This window comes from Tamandua tetradactyla, chromosome 2 (genome assembly GCF_023851605.1).
Source record: "Tamandua tetradactyla isolate mTamTet1 chromosome 2, mTamTet1.pri, whole genome shotgun sequence".
Classification (NCBI taxonomy): Eukaryota; Metazoa; Chordata; class Mammalia; order Pilosa; family Myrmecophagidae; genus Tamandua; species Tamandua tetradactyla.
The window spans coordinates 127954732-127979990 of NC_135328.1; the positions used below are offsets into that span (position 1 = coordinate 127954732).

The 25259-nt window shown below is 36.7% G+C and overlaps 1 pseudogene across 1 annotated transcript in view; it reads right to left on the reverse strand.

Moving 5' to 3' along the window:
• Window positions 1-25259, reverse strand: part of LOC143673836 (uncharacterized) — a 72862-nt pseudogene that overhangs the window by 43653 nt on the left and 3950 nt on the right. The window contains exon 3 of the transcript XR_013170688.1: window positions 14134-14378. The product of XR_013170688.1 is annotated as an uncharacterized LOC143673836 (transcript). The remainder of the gene's footprint in view (window positions 1-14133; window positions 14379-25259) is intronic.

Genomic DNA, 25259 nt, shown 5'->3' on the forward strand with positions numbered 1-25259 from the left:
TCTCAAGAGTACTTATAAAAGACCAATGAATTAAGAAATAAATTTTTGTTATAATATTTTATGCACAAATTTTAACACTTTAAGAACAATAATGCAGTTAATAAAACTGGAAATTGATTCAGAGTAGGAAAAAATTTTTATTTAAATTGATTTAGCACTGTTTTTCTTGTTCACTGTGGGTACCTAGAACTATTTATATCTTGGCCTACAAAATAGAATCATTTATTAATCACATATTACTAAGATCATTTTTCCATCATTGTACTATGAAATGTTTTTAGTTGTGTGTGTGTCTGTTTAGGGGTTGTATTTTTATTACCTTTGATTCCACTATGGCCTATTGGACTTAATATTTTATTACTGAGTATGAGGTGACTAATGGGCATAGATCTGGCCAAAATGAAAGATTTAAAATATTTTCTTGGAAATTGGGTGTCCAAATCTTTTCCTGGAGCATTCCTCCTGGTATTCAAGGCTTCACCATCGCTGCAATGGATTTCATATTCCAGGATATAGTGCACTACAACCTGGTTCCTTACTCTGTGGATTGGCTGAATTGCTGAAAATCTCAATCTCCTTAACTAATGTAGAGAAAGAGGTTCTTATGTATTATAAATTTGGGATTATGATTTGTTAGTTCTTGATTTCTAATATAAAAAGGATAAAACTCTTAGGATATAAGTCAGTGTCATCATTTGAAATACTGGTTAGAAGTAGGGGCCATTAAGGCTTAAATGGAAAGCTATGATAACAAGGCTTTATTGATGAGAGTGTTAGTATTTCAGAGTATTAGAAATGAATTAGCTGAAATTCATTTCTTAATCTAGCTCATATTATGATAAATAGAATCATTCCTATTTATAATTTTCTAATTCAACCATTACTCAGATATACTGCCATTTGAATATTTTTTTCCACCAAAGAGTCATTTATTTCATGGCGTTAGTTTAGTTGCATATAGCTAAGATTAAAGTAGGTTCTCAAAAGTGAAATGTGTTTATTTCCTGGGATATGCAGGAAAATCTGCATGGGAAGAATAGTAGAAGTATTCTGAGTATTTATCATCTAAATAAAATTTCTATTTTATGTGTCTTTAAAATTGAATCAGAGGGCAGGCCATGGTGGCTCAGCAGGCAGAGTTCTCACCTGCCATGCTGGAGACCCAGGTTCACATCCCAGTGCCTGCCCATGCAAAAAAAAAAAAAAATTGAATAAGTGACAGAGTAGTATTTATTTAAAATTCATATACAAAGAGATACATATGCACATTTTGGGAAATACTGCTTAATACTTTATAATTTTACATCTGATAACATTTTGTGTTATTTTTCAAATGTTATTTGGTCAGTTTTCTGGGAATGAATAATGTTAGATGCTGGAATCATTTATTGAGTGTGAAGAAGGCCTTTGAATTTTTCCTCAATATTTATATTTAATAATTTCAAATCAACATAAAATTGAAATAATAGCAAAAAAAAAACTCATGTATTATGAAGCTATATTTTTAAAATGGTAATATTTGCCACACTGACTTTACCTCTATTTTTTTTAATTTTTTTTTTATTAATTAAAAAAAGAATTAACAAAACAATTAGAAATCATTCCATTCTACATGTGCAATCAGTAATTCTTAATAACATCACATAGTTGCATATTCATCATTTCTTAGTACATTTGCATCGATTTAGAAAAAAGAAATAAAAAAATAAAAAGACAACAGAATAAGAATTAAAATATTAATAGAAAGAAAAAAAAAAACCTATACCTCACATGCAGCTTCATTCAGTGTTTTAACATAATTGCATTACAATTGGGTAGTATTGTGCTGTCCATTTCTGAGTTTTTATATCCAGTCCCGTTGTACAGTCTGTATCCCTTCAGCTCCAATTACCCCTTCTCTTTTTTTTTTTTTTTTAATTAAAGGAAAAAAAGAAATTAACCCAACATTTAGAAATCATACCATTCTACATATGCAATCAGTAATTCTTAACATCATCACATAGATGCATGATCATCATTTTTTAGTACATTTGCATCGGTTTAGAAAAACTAGCAACATAACCGAAAAAGATATAGAATGTTAATATAGAGACAAAAATAAAAGTAATAATAGTAAAGTCACAACAAAACAAAACAAAACAAAACAAAACCTATAGCTCAGATGCAGCTTCATTCAGTGTTTTAACAAGATTACTTTATAATTAGGTATTATTGTGCTGTCCATTTTTGAGTTTTTGTATCTAGTCCTGTTGCACAGTCTGTATCCCTTTAACTCCAATTGCCCATTATCTTACCCTGTTTCTACCTCCTGCTGGACTCTGTTACCAATGACATATTCCAAATTTATTCTCGAGTGTCTGTTCACATCAGTGGGACCATACAGTATTTGTCCTTTAGTTTTTGGCTAGACTCACTCAGCATAATGTTCTCTAGGTCCATCCATGTTATTACATGCTTCATAAGTTTATCCTGTCTTAAAGCTGCATAATATTCCATCGTATGTATATACCACAGTTTGTTTAGCCACTCTTCTGTTGATGGAGATTTTGGCTGTTTCCATCTCTTTGCAATTGAAAATAATGCTGCTATAAACATTGGTGTGCAAATGTCCATTTGTGTCTTTGCCCTTAAGTCCTTTGAGTATATTCCCAGCAATGGTATTGCTGGGTTGTATGGCAATTCTATATTCAGCTTTTTGAGGAACCACCAAACTGCCTTCCACAGTGGTTGCACCATTTGACATTCCCACCAACAGTGGATAAGTGTGCCTCTTTCTCCGCATCCTCTCCAGCACTTGTCATTTTCTGTTTTGTTGATAATGGCCATTCTGGTGGGTGTGAGATGATATCTCATTGTGGTTTTGATTTGCATTTCTCAAATGGCCAGGGACATTGAGCATCTCTTCATGTGCCTTTTGGCCATTTGTATTTCCTCTTCTGATAGGTGTCTGTTCAAGTCTTTTTCCCATTTTGTAATTGGGTTGGCTGTCTTTTTGTTGTTGAGATGAACAATCTCTTTATAAATTCTGAATACTAGACCTTTATCTGATATATCATTTCCAAATATTGTCTCCCATTGTGTAGGCTGTCTTTCTACTTTCTTGATGAAGTTCTTTGATGCACAAAAGTGTTTAATTTTGAGGAGCTCCCATTTATTTATTTCCTTCTTCAGTGTTCTTGCTTTAGGTTTAAGGTCCATAAAACCGCCTCCAGTTGTAAGATCCATAAGATATCTCCCAACATTTTCCTCTAACTGTTTTATGGTCTTAGACCTAATGTTTAGATCTTTGATCCACTTTGAGTTAACTTTTGTATAGGGTGTGAGAGATGGGTCTTCTTTCATTCTTTTGCATATGGATATCCAGTTCTCTAGGCACCGTTTATTGAAGAGACTGTTCTGTCCCAGGTGAGTTGGCTTGACTGCCTTATCAAAGATCAAATGTCCATAGATGAGAGGGTCTATATCTGAGCACTCTATTCGATTCCATTGGTCGATATATCTATCTTTATGCCAATACCATGCTGTTTTGACCACTGTGGCTTCATAATATGCCTTAAAGTTCGGCATCGCTAGACCTCCAGCTTCGTTTTTTTTCCTCAAGATGTTTTTAGCAATTCGGGGCACCCTGCCCTTCCAGATAAATTTGCTTATTGGTTTTTCTATTTCTGAAAAATAAGTTGTTGGGATTTTGATTGGTATTGCGTTGAATCTGTAAATCAATTTAGGTAGGATTGACATCTTAACTATATTTAGTCTTCCAATCCATGAACACGGTATGCCCTTCCATCATTTAGGTCTTCTGTGATTTCTTTTAGCGGTTTTTTGTAGTTTTCTTTGTATAGGTTTTTTGTCTCTTTAGTTAAATTTATTCCTAGGTATTTTATTCTTTTAGTTGCAATTGTAAATGGGATTCGTTTCTTGATTTCCCCCTCAGCTTGTACATTACTAGTGTATAGAAATGCTACAGATTTTTGAATTTTGATCTTGTAACCTGCTACTTTGCTGTACTCATTTATTAGCTCTAGTAGTGTTGTTGTGGATTTTTACGGGTTTTCGACGTATAGTATCATATTGTCTGCAAACAGTGATAGTTTTACTTCTTCCTTTCCAATTTTGATGCCTTGTATTTCTTTTTCTTGTCTAATTGCTCTGGCTAGAACCTCCAACACAATGTTGAATAATAGTGGTGATAGTGGACATCCTTGTCTTGTTCCGGATCTTAGGGGGAAAGTTTTCAATTTTTCCCCATTGAGGATGATATTAGCTGTGGGTTTTTCATATATTCCCTCTATCATTTTAAGGAAGTTCCCTTGTATTCCTATCTTTTGAAGTGTTTTCAACAGGAAAGGATGTTGAATCTTGTCAAATGCCTTCTCTGCATCAATTGAGATGATCATGTGATTTTTCTGCTTTGATTTGTTGATATGGTGTATTACATTAATTGATTTTCTTATGTTGAACCATCCTTGCATACCTGGGATGAATCCTACTTGATCATGATGTAGAATTCTTTTAATGTGTTGTTGGATACGATTTGCTAGAATTTTATTGAGGATTTTTGCATCTATATTCATTAGAGAGATTGATCTGTAGTTTTCTTTTTTTGTAATATCTTTGCCTGGTTTTGGTATGAGGGTGATGTTGGCTTCATAGAATGAATTAGGTAGTTTTCCCTCCACTTCGATTTTTTTGAAGAGTTTGAGGAGAATTGGTACTAATTCTTTCTGGAACGTTTGGTAGAATTCACATGTGAAGCCATCTGGTCCTGAAATTTTCTTTTTAGGAAGCTTTTGAATGACTAATTCAATTTCTTTACTTGTGATTGGTTTGTTGAGGTCATCTATGTCTTCTTGAGTCAAAGTTGGTTGTTCATGTCTTTCCAGGAACCCGTCCATTTCCTCTAAATTGTTGTATTTATTAGCGTAAAGTTGTTCATAGTATCCTGTTATTACCTCCTTTATTTCTGTGAGGTCAGTGGTTATGTCTCCTCTTCCATTTCTGATCTCATTTATTTGCATCCTCTCTCTTCTTCTTTTTGTCAATCTTGATAAGGGCCCATCAATCTTATTGATTTTCTCATAGAACCAACTTCTGGTGTTATTGATTTTCTCTATTGTTTTCATGTTTTCAATTTCATTTATTTCTGCTCTGATCTTTGTTATTTCTTTCCTTTTGCTTGCTTTGGGATTAGTTTGCTGTTCTTTCTCCAGTTCTTCCAAGTGAACAGTTAATTCCTGCATTTTTGCCTTTTCTTCTTTTCTGATATAGGCATTTAGGGCAATAAATTTCCCTCTTAGCACTGCCTTTGCTGCATCCCATAAGTTTTGATATGTTGTGTTTTCATTTTCATTTGCCTCGAGGTATTTACTAATTTCTCTTGCAATTTCTTCTTTGACCCACTCGTTGTTTAAGAGTGTGTTGTTGAGCCTCCACGTATTTGTGAATTTTCTGGCATTCTGCCTATTATTGATTTCCAACTTCATTCCTTTATGATCCGAGAAAGTGTTGTGTATGATTTCAATCTTTTTAAATTTGTTAAGACTTGCTTTGTGACCCAGCATATGGTCTATCTTTGAGAATGATCCATGAGCACTTGAGAAAAAGGTGTATCCTGCTGTTGTGGGATGTAATGTCCTATAAATGTCTGTTAAGTCTAGCTCCTTTATAGTAATATTCAGATTCTCTATTTCTTTTTTGATCCTCTGTCTAGATGTTCTGTCCATTGATGAGAGTGGGCAATTGAAGTCTCCAACTATTATGGTATTTGTGTCTATTTCCTTTTTCAGTGTTTGCAGTGTATTCCTCACGTATTTTGGGGCATTCTGGTTCGGTGCATAAATATTTATGATTGTTATGTCTTCTTGTTTAATTGTTCCTTTTATTAGTATATAGTGTCCTTCTTTGTCTCTTTTAACTGTTTTACATTTGAAGTCTAACTTGTTGGATATTAGTATAGCCACTCCTGCTATTTTCTGGTTGTTATTTGCATGAAATATCTTTTCCCAACCTTTCACTTTCAACCTATGTTTATCTTTGGGTCTAAGATGTGTTTCCTGTAGACAGCATATAGAAGGATCCTGTTTTTTAATCCATTCTGCCAGTCTATGTCTTTTGATTGGGGAATTCAGTCCATTAACATTTAGTGTTATTATTGTTTGGGTAATATTTTCCTCTACCATTTTGCCTTTTGTATTATATATATCATATCTGACTTTCCTTCTTTCTACACTCTTCTCCATACCTCTCTCTTCTGTCTTTTCATATCTGACTCTAGTGCTCCCTTTAGTATTTCTTGCAGAGCTCGTCTCTTGGTCACAAATTCTCTCAGTGACTTTATGTCTGAGAATGTTTTAGTTTCTCCCTCATTTTTGAAGGACAATTTTGCTGGATATAGGAGTCTTGGTTGGCAGTTTTTCTCTTTTAGTAATTTAAATATATCATCCCACTGTCTTCTAGCCTCCATGGTTTCTGCTGAGAAATCTACACATAGTCTTATTGGGTTTCCCTTGTATGTGATGGATTGTTTTTCTCTTGCTGCTTTCAAGATCCCCTCTTTCTCTTTGACCTCTGACATTCTAACTAGTAAGTGTCTTGGAGAATGCCTATTTGGGTCTAATCTCTTTGGGGTGCGCTGCACTTCTTGGATCTGTAATTTTAGGTCTTTCATAAGAGTTGGGAAATTTTCAGTGAAAATTTCTTCCATTAGTTTTTCTCCTCCTTTTCCCTTCTCTTCTCCTTCTGGGACACCCACAACACGTATATTTGTGCGGTTCATATTGTCCTTGAGTTCCCTGATACCCTGTTCAAATTTTTCCATTCTTTCCCCGATAGTTTCTGTTTGTTTTTGGAATTCAGATGTTCCATCCTCCAAATCACTAATTCTATCTTCTGTCTCTTTGAATCTATCATTGTAGGTATCCATTGTTTTTTCTATCTTTTCTACTTTGTCCTTCACTTCCATAAGTTCTGTGATTTGTTTTTTCAGTTTTTCTATTTCTTCTTTATGTTCAGCCCATGTCTTCTTCATGTCCTCCCTCAATTTATCGATTTCATTTTTGAAGAGGTTTTCCATTTCTGTTCGTATATTCAGCATTAGTTGTCTCATCTCCTGTATCTCATTTGAACTATTGGTTTGTTCCTTTGACTGGGCCATATTTTCAATTATTTGAGCGTGATCCGTTATCTTCTGTTGGCGTCTGCACATTTAGACAGATTTCCCTGGGTATTGGATCCAAAAGTTTGGAAGATTTTTCTGTGAAATCTCTGGGTTCTGTTTTTCTTATCCTGCCCAGTAGGTGGCGCTCGTGGCACACGTTTGTCTGCGAGTCCCACCAGTAAAAGGTGCTGTGGGACCTTTAACTTTGGAAAACTCTCGCCGTCCGGAGGTTCGCTAGCCGAAGCGGCTTGGAAGAGTTCGAGCCGGCCCGGAGTCCGAACGTGGGGAGAGTTGCTGGCCGCCGCAGCCCGGGAAAGCGCCCGTTCGAATTTCCTAGTCGCCCGGGCGACAAGCGTGGTGGGAGGGCGCCACCGGCAGTGGCCCACCCGGGAGAGTGCACATTCCTGGGGAGTCACGGGTTTGGAAGGGGCCTCCCCCACCCGTCACCGTTCTCTGCGGCCTGGGGATTTCCGATCCAATTCTCTCAGTTGGTCCGGGGGGCCGCGCGTGGTGTGGGCGCCAGCCGCTGCGGTTTCAGGGGACCGCCTCTCCAATTCTCCCAGCCGGCCTGGGAAGGAGGAAGGGAGTGACTCCGGCCGCTTGCCACCCTGCCCGGTAAAGCCCGCGCGCCTCGGCGATCTCATCCGAGCGGCTTCTCTCAGCCAGCCAGCTGTTCCAGGATGGGGTACGCTGTCTTTTTTATCTCTGTTGTGGCTTTGGGTGCTGTTCTGTATCGTTTCTACTCCCCTAGTAGCTGTCCTGGAGAAGAAACTAAGATCCGCGCGTCTTACTAAGCCGCCGTCTTCTCCGGAACTACCTCTATTTTTTATAACTATACATCACACATGCAAACTTATGCTTATATAGCAGCTTGAAAGACAATCTGAAAGTTGCAGACATCCTTACATTGTATCTACACTAGGAAATGAATAGGTCCAGAAATTATCTAAAATCAAGTAAATATGAAGCGTTTTCTTTGTTTTTAAATCCTCTTAAAGGTAACTTGCAATATAAAGCAAAAATAATACAATTAATATTGAAGCATTTAAATATATGATAAGACCACATAGGATAGTAAGATAATGGGAACTAATCTGTTGTAAGGTACATTTAATATAGGTGAAAATTTATGAAATTTATAGGTGTATTGTGATATGATATATATTATAAAACCTAGATCAATCACTAAAAATATTAGAACAATGGGTATAACTAATTAGCTAAGAATGGATATAAAACCAAATATTTTAAGAATAGACAATTCAAAAGTAGGCAGAAAAAAAGAAGAAGAGGGGCAGGTGGGTAGAACAGATGAGAAATGGTTAAAGCACTAGTAAGATGTTATATTCATGTCCTAATATAAAATAATTGTATTGCATGTAAATTATCTGAGCATCCAAATTAAGATAGTGATTATCAGATAGTAATAAATGTAAGCACCAGCTATAAACTTTCTGCAAAAATCCCACTGAAAAATAAAGGTAGATAAATTAACTACAAAACAAGAGAAAATGATATGAAAAATTCATCAAGAGAAAGCTGGAGATCTAAATTAATCTCAAATTAGGCTTCAGTTCAAGGAGTATTACAAAAGAAAAGGAGAAATGTTATCTAAAGAGAAAACACACAATCCACCAATGAGACATAAAATTATTAAATTACTAATGCATCTAACCATAGACCTACAATTACATGATAGAATCAAAACAAAAATGAACTACAGAAATCCAAAGTTTTAGGTTGAGACATCGGCCCTTCTCTTTCAGTAATTGATATGAGAAATACACAAAGAAATCAGTCAGGATACAGAAATCAGAACAGTATTGGAACCGACTTGACCGTACAATGAACATTTATACAACACCCTGCCCATCAACAGTAAAATACATATAGTTTTGAAGTACAAGGAATTCCTGTATATCCTCAACCCATCATCATGGTATATTTGTCAAAAGTAGGAAACCAACATTGTTACATTATTGTCAACTAACCTCCACCCAGGATTCAGATTTCACCAGACTTTCAAGTAATGTTCTTTTTCTGGTGCAGGATTCCATCATAGATATCACATTGAATTTAGTGTTTATGAGCCTTTTGGTCTATAATGGCTTCTCTATCTTACCTTGTTTTTCCTTAATTAGCAGTTTTAAGGAGTACTTCTCAGGTATTTTATACAATGTGCCTCACTTCGGATCTTTCAGATGTGTTATATGTTATTAAATTGGGGTTGTGGGTTTTGGAGATATCAAAGGTCAAAGACACTTTTAATCATGTGCCAGTTTGAAACAGTTATGTACCCCAGAAAAGCTATGTTCTTTAATCCTGTTTCAATGTTGCTGGGTGGAATCCTTTTGATTAAGTTGTTTCCGTGGAAGTGTGACCCACTCAATTGTGGGTGGGACCTTTTGATTAGGTGGTTTCCATGGAGATATGTTTCCACCCATTCAAGGTAGGGTTGCTTAAGGGAGTCACTTAAGAGGGAAACAGTTTGGAAAAAGCTATAGAGCCCACACAAACAGATACCTGTGGGGATGCAGAAAGAAAATGCCCCTGGGGAAGCCATTTGAAGAAGCCAGTAGAAAAAGCAAGGAGATGCCACCATGTGCCTTCCCAGCTGAGAGAGAATGCACAAACATCAAAGGCCCTTTCTCTGGATGCCTTTGTTTGGCCATTTCCACAGCCTTAGTACTGTAAACTCGCAACTTAATAAATTCAATTTTTAATAGTTGTTCCATTTCTGGTATATTGCATTCTGACAGCTTTGGCAAACTAAAGCAAATCATATAGTGTCAAGGGTATATGCCATAAATATGACATCCCTGAAAATTTTAGCCTAGTTTACCTGTCCAAAGTAGTGTTGTAATGCTTTAGTTGTATTTGCAAGTTTCCTCTTCTCTAAAGTTTCCTTTTTTTATTTCATTTCAATTTTATTTATCTTATTTATTTCATTTTAATTTAATTTTACCTCTTACCTCTGGCAGCAAGTCACTAGAAAGTTCAAAATTGATTCAATAAATAATTGGCTACTTTACACTATCCATTTCTTAAGCCCTGGACTAGATCACAGAGCAAAACAAAAAATAAATGCACTAATCCACAGTTTCATGTTGCTAATATTAATTAAATTGAGTAGGTTATACAAAATGCTAGAAGATATTACAAAATATCAATGAAGGGAAAAAAAGAATAAGGTAAACCTTAACAGAAGTTCTGGGATGGGACATCTAATTTTAAATTGGCTCATCGGGGAAGACCTCATACAGTAGGAGTTAAGCCAGAAAATATCTTACCTTACCTGGAGAAGAATATTCCATTTGGTGGAAGCCAGTGCCAAGGGCTGAGAAGGAAGCATCCTGGGTCTGTTTCAGGAAGTGGGAGGAGAAGCCATTGAAAGCATTATGCTTTATGTATGAGTGAAATAGGAAATAACTGAAATGTTGCAAATGGAGCAATCACAAGATTGGACTCATGTTTTGAGGGGATTGCTCTGTATGCATGGATGTTAATAAATGACAGAGGGCTAAGGGTTGAAGAAGAAAAAGCAGCTGGGAGACTCTGTGATAATTCAATGAGGGATGATTCTGGATTGGACAATAGTGGCTGTATAGGAAGCTGCAAAAAACAGATAGAGTCTCAGTATATTTTGAAAATAGAGCTGGCAGGATTTATTGTTGCATTAGCTATGAAGGGTGGCATGGGTTGAATTGGACTTCTGAAAAATATTTGTCAGGCATTGTTTTCCAGGGAAATAGAACCAAGAGGATATGTTTGTGTGTATACACTACACACATAAACACATGCACACACATATGTATATGGCATTCTTTGCCTCAGCTGCCACTTGGTATTTTCCCTTCTGTGTCCAAATTTTCTCTCTTATAAAGAGAATAGGGATATTGGAGAAAGGACCCACCCTAATCAATTTGATTTTATCTTTGTTAATAAAAACTTTAAAGATCCTATTTCCAAATAGGGTCTTATTCAGGGGAAATAGAGTTTGGACTTGAAAACAACTGGGTTGAATTATGGGTTGAATTATGTATCCCCAAAAGATATGTTGAATTCTTAATCCCCAATACCTCTGAATGTGATCTTAATTGAAAACAGGGACATTAAACATGAAATTAGGCAAGTTAAATTATTCATTCTAGAGTAGGGCAGACTGTGATTCAATGTGACTACTGTCATAAAAGGAGAGGATTGCACACAAATAGAGGGGAGAATAGCATGTGGTAATTTATGCAGAGAATGTCATGGCTTTCTGGCAAGCCACCACCGGAAACCAGGATATAGGCATGAAATATATTCTTCCTACAGACTTCAAATGAAATGTATCCCTGGTGATACCTTGATTTTAGACTTTCAGTATCCAGAACAGTGAGACAGTAAGTGTATGGTGTTTGAGTCCATCTAATTTGTGGTACTTTATTACAACAGCTGTAAAAAATTAAAAGAAAGCATTAGAGAAATGGAAAAGGCATGAATAACTCCAAGGTTTTGAATTTGAAGGACTGGCAAAATGAAATTACCATTAATATTGATGGGGAAAGGTGAAAGTGTGGCAGAAGAAAGGAAGTTGGGTTTTAGACATGTTGATGTTGTGATGAATCTTAAATATAGAATTATTGATGGCAGGTGAGCAGAAGGATTTATGAACAGAGAATTTCAGGAAAGCTCTAGGCTATAAATAAGCAGTTGGAATTAAGAAGCATATGTATAGAATTTAATTAAACCTATGAGCTAACACAGCAACAGTGAGGGAGTGAAAGAAGAGTCTATTTCATGAGATCAGTGGTTTCTTCAATATTTCTGATAAGAGGAGAGAACAGCAGATAGCCCAAGGGGTGATGAGTAAAGTGGGAGGGTAGGCATTGATGACTATTGTCCTTGGAAAAGAGAAGGAAGGTTTTCCAGGACAATAGGGTTCTCAGCAGTGTCAGGTGTTGCAGAATGGTCATTTCAGATGAACTCTGATGGACCTTTCATTACCATGTTACCATGGACCGTGGCAACAAGGATACAAGCCATTTTGGTTGTACAACCAAAATGGCTTATATCATGAGCAACTGACTTTAAGAGAGGAGAATGGAGACAGATAGGAGACAGACATTATCTAAAGCCATTTCAAAGATCTGAGTTGTAAAAGGAGTAGAGAAGTATGCTGGAGTAGGAATGATATGCAAAGACAAGTATGTTAAGTAGGTCTAACAATTCCATGGAGACCTCTATTTCTAATCCCTGCCATTTACTACTTCAAGAAATTTGGAAAATTACCTGAAGTCTTTGACTCTGAATCATTTCATCTATCATGTAGGGTTAAAAATAGCCCTATTGAGGATGGTATAAGTATTAGCATAGGTAATGTACATATAATAATTTGTGTAACCAACTCATCTTTGGGTATTATTAAAAGATTACTAATTGTGGCTTAGGGAAATGTAAGAATAGCTGTAACAGTAGTAGTATAGTAAGTAGTAGTAGTAATTATGGTAGTAGTAGTGGTCATAGTAGCATTTGTGATTATTATATTAAAAACAAAATTTTATTAGTAAAATTTACTATTTTGAATGCTTATAAACAGGAAAAAAATTCTATTTTATGCCCTTCCTTATTCAGGAAAAGCATTTCATATGTAAATGTATTTATTTATTATGGTACACAAGTAATATACCACATCAATCTCACCAAGACTTCACAGTATCTGCATTAGTTTTCTATTGCCCTGTAACAAATCATTATTAAGTTAGATGCCTAAAACCACACCCCTTTATTAGGTAATCTGCGGGTCAGAAGTCTAGACAGGTTCAGATGGATCTCTGCTTAGGCTCTCACAAGGAAAGGCTCTTTACTGAAAGCTCTAAGGAAGAATTAATCTCCAGTCTCATTCAGTTTGTTGGCAGAATGCAGCTCCTTTCAGTTGTAGGGCAGAGGTCCTTATTTCCTTGATGAGTGTCAGTTGGGGGCCATTCAGAGTTCCCTTGATGTCACTTGCACTCTTCATCACATGCCCTCTCTATCTTCAAGGTAAGCAATGGCACAATGAATATGAATCTCTCTGAATTTCCATTCTACTATCAGCCAGAGAAAAGATTTTTAATATAATCAGCTCCTGTGATTATATTATGCCCATCCAAATAATCTTCCTTCTGTCATATAACAAAATCATTGGAATAACACCAGGGTGTGGAGGTTATAGAGGTCATCCTTGAATTCTGCCAATCACAGTAATTTAACTTTGAAATTAATGGATTTTATATTAATGAGATTTTCTTGTAGGTTTTTTGTTTGTTTGTTTTTGTCTTAAACAACAGGAGTTTATTCGCTCTTGGCTTTGAGAACAGAAGTCCAAAATTGAGGCATCAGCAAGGCATTCCTTTCTCCTGAAAGAAGAGAGTGTTCTGGACTGGCTGCCCACAACCTTTGCATTCTTTGCCTTTCTTTTTTGGGGGAGAGATATGACCTTTATTGAGCTTATCCACAAGAGTGGAAATAATGTCTGTACAAAACCAAATGTTTGTTACCATAACTTCTGTACCACAATTAAAATCCAAACAGTTTTTTTTACAGGCAGTCAACTCAATCAAAACCTACTACTTCAGAATCAATAGCTTCTTTGAAGCCACCATAGCACTTAAATATGGTTAAGACTCAAATGTAGAAATTTGGTTGGTTGGAAAGCCAATTAAACTTCCAACTTACTCAAATAGAATTACAAAAAGGCAAAACTTGTGTTTTTCACAGAGATACAGTCCACTGGAATCACCAACACTGGACAGCTGTTACAGTATTTAGAATCCTGAAATAAGAAAGAACCCAGGCATCATTTAGACAGTCTTCTGTTGTCCTTTCTTCCCAATCAGAGATTTGTGGAAAATGTGGAATGAAACCATCCCCAGCAATTGTGGCCTTGATTAGAGAGCCCAATTCTTCATCTCCATGAAAGCAAGCTGCAAATGGAAAGGGGTATTACACTTTACCTTTAAATGTTTTGATGCATTTCCTGCCAGTTCAAGTATCTTTGCAGTGAGGTACTCCAGAATTCCTGCAGGGTACACAGCGGCAGCTGTGCCCACACGCTCATGGCTGGTCATCCTAGATTTCAGATGTCAATGAATACTGTACACCAGAAACTGCAAGCCGGCTCTCTGCCAATGCAAAACCACCTTTCTCTTGGCCATTCTGGAGTTCTTCCCAGCCTTACCACCAGCCATTTCGAATTCTGCTGTAGCTCAAAAAAACAAGGCAGAGAACAGGCTAGTCAAACACCCAGTAAAACCCAACTGCCTACTCCTTCATCACACCATGATTCAAACTGTTCTGTCTCCCACCTTCCCATTCCCTTTAAACTTCAGAATGGTCCCTCATCTGGGAACTCAGATTGCTCATTGCACCAATCTCTTTGCCTTTCTTGACATACAGCAAAGCACATGATTATGTCCTCTCCTTTCTCATCTGGGTTCCATTGACTTATGACTTCATGTTCCTCCATATGGCTTTTTTCTCTGTGGTCTTCTCTATAAGGCTTCCTGTGATACATTAATAACAGGGTTTTTTCCTGTGGGACATAACTCAATGTAACATATCTGCCTTCCTTTGATCTCCACTCTTCATTCTTCTCATAGGTTTTGAGAAAAAAAAACTGCATTAATTTTAAATGTAGATGATCCCCCTGTGTTGGTTTAAAAGAATGTACGTATCCTAGAAAAAACATGTTTTAATCAAAATCCCATTTCATAAAGGCAGAATAATCCTTATTCAATACTGTATGTTTGAAACTGTAATTAGATCATCTCCCTAGAGATGTGATTTAATCAAGAGTGGTTGTTAAGCTGGATTAGATAGCCACATGTCTTCACCTATTTAGGTGGGTCTTGATTGGTTTCTGAAGTCCTATAAAAGAGGAAACATTTTGGAGAATGAGAGATTCAGAGAGAGCAGAGCAGAACGACATAGCCATGAGAAGCAGAGTCTACCAGCCAGCAAACTTTGGAGATGAAGAAGGAAAATGTCTTCCAGGGAGCTTCATGAAACAGGAAGCCAGGAGAAGAAGCTAGCAGATGACACCATGTTCACCATATGCCCTTCCAGATGAGAGAGAAACTCTGACTGTGTTTACTATGTGCATTCTCACTTGAGAAAGAAACCCTGAAATTTATCAGCCTTCTTGAATCAAGATACCTTTCCCTGGATGCCTGTGATTGGGCATTTCTATAGACTTGGTTAATTGAGACATGTTCTCAGCCTTAGAACTGTAAACTAGCAACTTATTAAATTCCCCTTTTTAAGAGCCATTCTGTTTCTGGTATATTGCATTCTGGCAGCTAGCAAACTAGAGCACCCCCCCAAGTGCACACAAGTGCCGTGGGTATAGATGAAAGGAATGTAAATAGTTATGCATTTCATTTGTTTCATCATCAGAATAGTTGTTTTTACTGTGGCATAATAAGCCCTGAATGATGGGAAATGCAGAGATAACAGGGGAGCACACCAGAAAGTAATACAGAATGTGTTCAGGGACCTCCAGGTAAAACCATTATTTTGCTTTGTTTAGAAATAATTAGAGAGAGATGAACTATGTGACCATAATCCTCACTGTCACATATTCCTGAATTTTTATGATTTTATTCTATTCTTTCTTGTTTCCCACAGAATTCTTTCCTTACGTGATGTAAATTTGGATTCTGCCATGGCTCATCCTAGCCTCCACTTGACTGTTGACCTGCTCAGTGTGCAGGATGGAGAAGTATGGAGGGATCTCCCCATCAACCCTAAGCAATTTGACACATGGTCCTGTATCCTAGGTTTGCAGAAGTTCTCATCAGGGAAGCACTATTGGAAGGTCTTCACAGGAGAAAGAGCAGAGTGGGAGTTAGGCATCTGTCAAGGCACAGTAACAAGAAAGGGAGAAACCACACCGTCTCCCAAGAATGAAGTCTGGGCGATGTGGCTACTGAAAGGGAATGAGTACATGGCTCTTACCTTATGATCCATCCCAGTCCTTCACCTGGAATGATGTTGCTGCATTGGGTTTTTCTTGGATTACAAAGCTAGTAATCCTTTCTACAACATCACACCTTAGTCTTAAATCTATACATTCAACTAACTGTAATCTGGTGTTCTCTGAGTTTATTTTGTCTGTGATATGACTTCTATCTACCACTTATGAAGGAAGCAGAATCAGAGAACTGGGCATCCAGGGGTCAAGATGACCCCACTTCTAAATTTTAGAGACATTTTTTCTAAAACTCTGTTCCCAAGATACACTCCATGCCAAAGAATGGCTCCTGAGGTAGAGAGGAGTGTACAAATATTCTGTGACTCAAAGGATGTCCCCATTTATATTAGTACTATTGTTCATATGAAAATTCCCCCACAGAGACAAGAGAGAAAATAAAAATACTTGAAAGTCTACTGTGGACTATAATAACTTTAGAAATGGAACAATTTCATTAAATTGCAATTCCAGATGGCTCCACAAATTTTCTTGATGAGTCTTTCTTCACATTAAGGGATATTATATTAAACAAAGATTTCTATACATCCATTGTAATTACTCATTCCTTTCAATATCCTTTCATTCCAAGTTTTCCATATATTAAGAGTAAGAAATGTCAATTCTTAATTTGGTTCCAAACAATTAAATATTAATGTTGGTTTCAATTCTCCCCTCTAAGTAGATAAACACTAATCTCTTCCTTCATCCCTTGTAAGCTTCAAAAAACTTTCTGCATCTACTTTTACAATGATTTCCCCCTTTTTTCCTAATACTTAGAAGTCTTCCACTCTTCCCTCTGAGAATCTTTTGTTTTTTTTAAAGATCATGACAATTTATTCTTTTATACATAACAGTCCAGTTCACCATTGTCTCTTTTGGTCATGTATGTATTCAACTACTTTTTTTCTTGATCTGACACCTGCTAGAGTATTCTTGTCCATATGGAAAAATCTCAAAATCTTCCAGGTCCATAGGCCACTCAGAAGATAGGAAAAAAGAGCATGAAAGAGTCCATGTCCAATGTTTTCACGTCTAGATATGTTTGTGTCATACATTTCTTCTTATAAATTATTTATTAGAGCCTAGTAAAGTAAACATACAAAACCTTCAGAAATTCTGTGAATGGAAAATTGTCTGGATAGCCAAGTGTTCTGGTTTGCAGGCTGCCAGAATACAATATACCAGAAACAAAATGGTTTTTAAAAAGGAGAATTTAATAAGTTGCTAGTTTACAGTTCTAAGTCTGAGGCAATATCCCAATTAAAACAAGTCTATAGTATTGTCCAGTCAAATGTTGGTTCAAGAAGGCTGATGAAGTTCAGGGTTTCTTTCTTAAGCGAAGATGGCACATGGTGAACATGGTCAAGGTTTCTTTATCATTTGTAATGGCAAGTGGTGAACATGACATCATCTGCTAACTTTCTCTCCTGGCTTCCTGTTTCATGAACTCCTTGGGAGCCATTTACCTTCTTCAACTCCAAAGGTCACTTGTTGGTGGACTCTTGCTTCTCGTGGCTATGTTGTTCTGCTCTCTCAGAATCTCTTGGCTTTCTCTCTTGTCATTCTCTTTTATAGGGTTCCAGTAATCAAGACCCACCTGAATGGATGGAGACACATCTCCACCTAATCCATCTTAACAACTACTCTTGATTGAGTCACATCTCTGGGGAGAAGATCTAATTAAAGTTTCAAACATTCAGTACTGAATAGGGATTAGAAGAAATGGCTGCCTTTACAAAATGGGATTAGGAATAAAACATGACTTTTCTAGGGTACATACATCCTTTTCAAACTGGAACACCAACTATTCAGTTAAAATGCAATTATTATGGAGGAAAGGGAGTGTTTTCATTTCTTTGGTTGCTTAATCCATAAAGTGGGTTGCCTTTTAAAAATTTATTTACTTTTGGTTGATTTAAATTGTATATTCACATACCATGTAATCAACTAAAGTATATAATCAATGGCTCACAGTATAATCTTATAGCTGTGCATTCCTCATCACAATCCAATTTTTTTCCTTTTTTTGTAAAAAATAACATATATAAAAAAAGTAATAAATTTCAAAGTACACCACAACAATTAGTTGTAGAACAGATTTCAGAGTTTGGTACAGGTTACAATTCCAATTTCAGGTTTTTATTTCTAGCTTCTCCAAGACACTGGAGATTAAAAGTAATAGCAATATAATGATTCAGCAATAATATTCATTTGTTAAACCCTACCTTCTCTGTATAATTCCACTGTCTCCTTTGATCTTTCTCCCACTCTTTCAGGGTATTTGGGCTATACCCATTCTAACTTTTTCATTGGAAGGGGCTTGCAATAATATAAATTAGGGGGATGAAACTAGTTGATGTTCTAGGGAGGCTGGCCCATCTGCAATTCAGGACTTATCTGGCCCAGGGACCATTCTGGAAGTTGTAGGTTTCTGGAAAGTTACCCTAGTGCATGGAACGTTTGTAGAATCTAATATAACATCCTAAATGTTCTTTAGGATTGGCAGGAATGGTTTTAGTTGGGGTTTGGCAAGTTATGATAGGTAGCAACGTGTAAATGAAGCTTACATTAAGAGTGACCTCCAGAGTAGCCTCTTGACTCCATTTAAACCATCTCAGGCACTGTTACCATATTTGTTATACTTCTTATCAACCTTTTGATCAGGATGGCATTGTTGATCCCATGGTATCAGGACCAATCCCATCACTGGGAGTCATTTCCCATGCTGCCAGGGGAGACTTTCACCCCTGGATGTCATGTCCCACATAGAGGGGGAGGGCAACATTTGCAAAGTTGGTCTTAGAGAGAGAAAGACCATGTTTGAGCACCAAAAGAGGTCCTACAGGAGTGACACTTAAGCATACCTATGGCCAGGCTAAGCTTCTTTGCTACATCCATAAGCTTCACCAGAGCAAGCCTCAAGATCAAGGGCTTGGCCTCTTGATTTGGGTATCCCTAATGTTTGATACATTATTTGGTGTTTCTCCAATGGTAAAGTTTAATAGTTACTTATTTTTCTCCTATCCCTTGAGAGACTTTGCCAATTCTTTTTGATTATCTGCTTAATATAGTTGGGGATGTATCCAGGCATTACATTAAGCTGTACAGGATTAAAGGCCCTCATTCTTATTCTGGGTTCCCTGTGTTTGGGTTGTTTAAAGGTTGAGTTAGATTATATGCCAGATTTACTTATTCAACTGCCCTCTTGACAGGTTGAGTTATATGTGCTAGACATACATATTCAACTGCCTTCTTGACATCAGAGTAGATATTTTAAATTCAATATGCCTAAACTTAACCCTAAATTTCTCCCCATTTCCCTCCCCTCCAAAAACAGCCATTCACTTCTATCTCAGTGGATGACAATTCCATATTTTCAATTATTGAGGGCAAAAGTGTGGCTGACTCTTTTCTTGATTTCACCAGTGTGCACCAATTCCACCAGCAAATATTGTTGTCTCTACCATCCACATATATACAGAGTTTAGCCTGTCCTAACCACTCTGCTCCTACAGCCTTGTCTGAGCAGTTTCCTCTCCCTCATGATTACTAATTATTTTTGTAGCAGTCCTCCTGACTCTACTCTTGTACCTCCCCACCCATTCTCAACTTAGTAGATGTTATGGTCAGGTTCATGTGTCAACTTGGCCAAATGTTGATACCTGTTTGTCTGGTTGGGCAAGTCCTGGCCTGTCTGTTGCTAGGAGGACATTTCATAGAATTAAATCATAATCACATTGGCTGCATCCATAGTTGATTCCATTTGTAATCAGCCAAGGGGAGTGTCTTCTGCAATGAGTGGTGCTTCATCTAATCACTGGAACCCTTTTAAGGAGGATTCAGAAGAAACAGACTGTCTTCCTGCTTCAGCTGGCAAGCCTCTCCTGTGAAGTTTGTCCAGACTCTCCACTAGAATTGTCAGCTTCACAGCCTACCCTACAGATTTTGGATTCTATGTTCCCGTGGTTACATGAGACACTTTTATAAATTTTATATTTATGAATATTTCCTATTGATTCTGTTTCTCTAGAGAACCATAACTAATACAGTAGCTGAACTGATTCTTTTAACAGTCAGTCATACTACTTACCTGGGGCACAGCTTGCAGTGACCTCTTATTCAAAGTAGAGTTAAAGCCAAGATGTTCATGATGAACTCTAATACCTTAGAGGATATGGCCCCCAAGTTCCTTCTATGAGTCTATCCACCTCCACTCACTTCTCTTTCCATTGTGCTCCCACAACATTTGCTTTCTGGCTGGGTCTACACCATCCTAGATACCTCCAGCACAGGGACTTTCCTCTGGTGTGCCCTCTGCCTGAAATTCTCTTTTACCATTGGTCACCTTGACTTTTTCCCTTTCTTCCAGGTCAAATACCAGCTTCTCAGTAAGGACCGCTCACTTAGTATGGAAACTCACTCTGCTCCAGAGCCCATCTCCCAAACCCCATCACTGGGCTCAATGGGGATTCTTATTTTCTGTAGAGTACTTACCAACTTCTAATGTATTGTTTTCTCACTTGTTAGTTTTTTTGCCTTTTCTTAGTAGAATATGAGCACTATGAGGGCAGGGATCTTTGTCTATTTGTCCACTGACATATCACAAAGCACTTAAAATAGTGCTGTGTGCATGATTGTCATTTAGTGCCTATGTGCTAAATTAATAAATATTTGATTTTCTGGAGGACAGGATTAAGTGATGAGCTTTAAAATGGTTTGCCAATTGTAAATATTACTGTATTTTTGTTATTTAAACTAAGAAACATTGACTAATAAAGTTTAATGTGAAGTTGTAAAAGAGTAAAATCAATAGTTAGGTAAACAGAAAATTTTAATAGAAGGCCTAGTTTGTGGATATGATGGATTCCAGTGAAGCAATAATTTGGCATAAGAGGTATAGTCCTATTGTGCCTCTGTAATCTGAATTCCCAGTAACACTGTAGTGACATTTTTGAATTATGCATTGATTCACACTCCATATGACACATTTCAAAACATTGTACTCCTTTTGGGTTTAAGGGACTTTCTATAGACTTAGATGGCACAGTCTTTTAGCTTTAAAATGATTCTTCCATTTTTGTATACTTCCTTTCATCTGACCTGTACAATAGGGTTACTGTCTCTATTAATTGATGTCTTAGATCTTTGATCTGGTCTCCTTCCCATTACTTGCCCATTATTGTGCACTCCTCTCTTGAGAGCCCCATCTCTTTTTTTATACAATGGAATTTTTTCAGCCCAAAGCATTCTGATCACATTTTTTCCCTTTTGGACATAAGCTGAAGCCAATTATCAATCATATTCCCTTCTTTCAGTAAAGGATAATTAAACAATCAAGACCCAATTTTAGGTTTTCCTAACTATAACTATGTCAATACGTTAGAAGAAGACTGGAAGATTTATTCAAACAACTAACAGGATGAGTTCCTGCACCCCTCTTCCCTAAATCAGGTGACTGATTCATCACATGGATCAACTAAATACACTAATTATCATGGCATGCTGGGAAAGCCCTGACTATAGCAAAGTTGGAGGACAATGATATGTAGGGCTAATCATGAATGGGAAGTAAAATAATGTCATTAGCAGGCAGAAGGAACTGAGCAAAGTTTAAAGTGGTGATTTTGACTCCTAGAGTCCCAATGGGAAGACAAATTGGGAACACTGGGATTCATTAAATCCATCTGTTCTCTTGAGCACCAACTCCTTATGCATATTTCATGTGTGCTTCTCATGTCCTTAGTGAATCTGATCTTCAAATATACAGAGAGGGGAGAAAGAGGGAGGTGATTTGCATGAGTGTAGAAAGCATTTTCTAAGAATACCAGTGTTTACCTGTATGTTCTCTAAATCTGTGATTATAATGACCCAATGCTTCCAGAATAATCATTTTGATTTTTTTGTCATATGACTCAAATTAATTATTCTGATTTATCTCTGACAAGAGCATAAAGAGTGTACTTGCACATATATAGTTTAGGGGATCAAGAAGTTCATGTTACATGCTCAATATCCCTTTGTTAGTTTGTAAAGCTAAAGCATATACCCATGCTACTGACATGCTGCATTCCCAAAGAAATTAAACAAAATAATTCCTAGCTGGCTCCAGTACTTATAAATTCACTTTTCTATTAATCGATGCACCAGTGAAATTATTCCACTGCTTCTGACAATGGGTTCTTTCCATCTCAAGTAAAAATTATTAGCAAAAAGATGTCAAATTATTTTTGCTCTATTTTCAGCAGTTTAACAGGGTAAAAAACATGATCCTTTTACATTTGGATAGGACTAACTAGGCCTCAGCTATTCTGTAGCCATCTGACAATGCTTAGAACAGGGGAGGTGAGTAATGTCCCATCAATATTTGTATCTTTAGAATAGCATACAGATTTTAACTTCATGAAGTAGTAAATCTATTTTATATCGAGGGATAAATTCTCATTGTCCCATTTTCTCTCTTGACCCTATGAGATATTGTAGAGTTTGAAGGGAGGCATCACTGTTTCATGCCTCAGGGCACATGGTAATGCTCCCTCTTGGTTCAGAATTACCCTTCCCTCCCCCCCAGGGCCTAGGACTGTAGATGAAGTCATGTCATCATGGGTCCCTCCCCAATATTTTCTCAAGAGAACTGCATCCATTTTGTCATCACCATAAACCTTCTGCACAAACATCATGTTCCACTGAATTTATAGATGAATGGGCAAGATCAGAAGAGGCACCTCCATTCCTTACCCCATCTGAGGCGGCACCTAACTGGACCACCTGCCTACACCAAGGAAGGGAGAAGCCATCCATTAGCAGATTAAGGTACTCCCACCAGATCTGGACCTTCTGCCTCCTGACATAATGATACCTAGAAACAGACAACTGAAAATGGGAGTAGACTTCAGGATATAAGGGTTCAACTCCAGGGTCTGCACTTCTCTGTTAGTTTGTTAAATAGCAAAGTCATATGGAGTAAATCAAAGGAATACACAAATAGGAAATTTTGGATTCCCTCATTGTTTTTGGGAAATTTATAGTGAGTAACAGACACACCAATACAGAAATGTACACACAAACATCTCACACTCATGTTATGTAATCATATCAAAGGAATATATTTATCAAGGCAAAATATCTAGTGAAATATGGAAATATAAAATAACAAAATATGAAAGTGATGAGGAGACAATATGAGAGAGAACACAAAATAAAATAACATACACACATATCTTTATATTGGGATTGAAGTTAGTTGAAAAAACATTAAGTTGTCATGCAGAAGTGAGATTTGAACTACATCTGAAGAACTAAGAGTAGGTGGTGGCATTTTTAAGGGATAGTTATTAGACATCATTGGAATTAAAGGAACAGTAAACTGTTATAATTTTTTGAAGTGGGGAAGCTGTGCTGAGAATGAAGAAGGAAAAGTTTGTAAGCGGCAAAGGAATGGAAAGATATAAATGCTATGGCAAGTAACCTGTATGATACAGTTGTTTGTCAGCAAATTGTGACTAATTTATTTCTTAGCCATACAATAAACCATCTAACATCAACACTCAAGTTAAACTTCTCTTAAGCAGGATAATGCAGATTGCTGTGGCTCTAAGAGTCTGGCAACTGGAATGATTAGGAGTTCCTGTAGCAAAGCCAAATTACAGCCCTATCTTAGTGTCTCGAACAGTATTGAACCTTACAAAAAGGTTTAAGCTAAGATTGATAAACTCACTTCTCCTAAGGGACTCAATAGAAAGTAAGGAATATCTATAATATGCTGAATGCCTTAGTAGAGGGGCAGACATGTCAATAGAAAGTCGATATAGTACACTGGTAATTTGAGAGTAATTTGTAATATATATTTCTGAACCAATGAAAGTCAGATTAAAATTATTGGTAAAGAGAATAGCATAAGGGTCATAGAGATCGGAAATGCCTTTTGCAAAGTGCAACAAATGAAGTCAGATTTTATGTGAGTGAGACAACGATTAGGATTGTCAAAATATGTTATTTTAAGAATTTATTAGATAAAGGGCTTGAGAAGAGATAAGTAGATGTTTCATGCAAGTTCCTAATATATACTGAGCAACTGTTACATAACATAAAAAACTGTAAGATACTTTTTTAAAAAAATCAGCATTGAAATGGGTATTATTATACTCATTGAATAAGGGGGTTTGGCTAACCATCAGCTTGTGACTGGTAAAACTTGGACCTTCTCATACTCCTTCCTTGCTCTGAAGTCATCGATCTCATTTCCTAACCTCTTAGAGTATAGTCCCTTTTTAAAACACAATATTTGTGAGTTTAAAACTCTCAAATCCTCAAGACTAAAATTGCTTTGTAGATAAAATAAAATCTGCCCCTTTCAGGAACTGAAAATGGACATGTAATTGACTTGTGACTTGAGGTGGATTTTGAACTTTGAGATCTCATTCATTCATGCATTTTGATGCAGATTTTGTTCCTTGTGATCCATTGTAGACATATACATACTCACAAATATGTGAGTTAAGCCAACAGTTTACAAAATAGCAACCTCCTTTATGCAGGAAAGGTGCTCTGCTATCTCTTATTCCATACAATATAATGTTTGAAAAGCTGTGGGTCATCAGTAATTACATTTATTTCCTGACCTTTTCACATGTCATTGTTAACAGTATAAAGGTCCTTGCTTTAATGTGGGAAAAACTTAGGTTTCTTCTGATAGTCATTTGGTTCTGCTTTTCCATTTTCTAGCTTTGAGTCAGGAAGAAGAAAAGTTTCCCCTGGGTAAAGAAGTCTTGAACTGTCACATTATGTAATTAATTAACTAGTTAATTACTCATTTGTGAAGCTCCTATACAGTCCCAGTATAAAAGATAAAAAGATCCTCCCACATAGAGAAACATGGGTGAGTGGGGATAAATCCACAAGAAATACAGTAAATTGCTATGTGCAAGAAGAGATGCACAATTCAATTAAATATGAAAATATTAATAGTGACTATAGACATACTTATACAGTGTAAGCTCAGGAGAGTCATATAAATACAGAATGAAGATGCTGAGAAAAAACCCTACACAGAGGGTAAAACATTGATTATATTCCCTTCAAAGTTTGAATTTAGGGGAGAATATGGATATT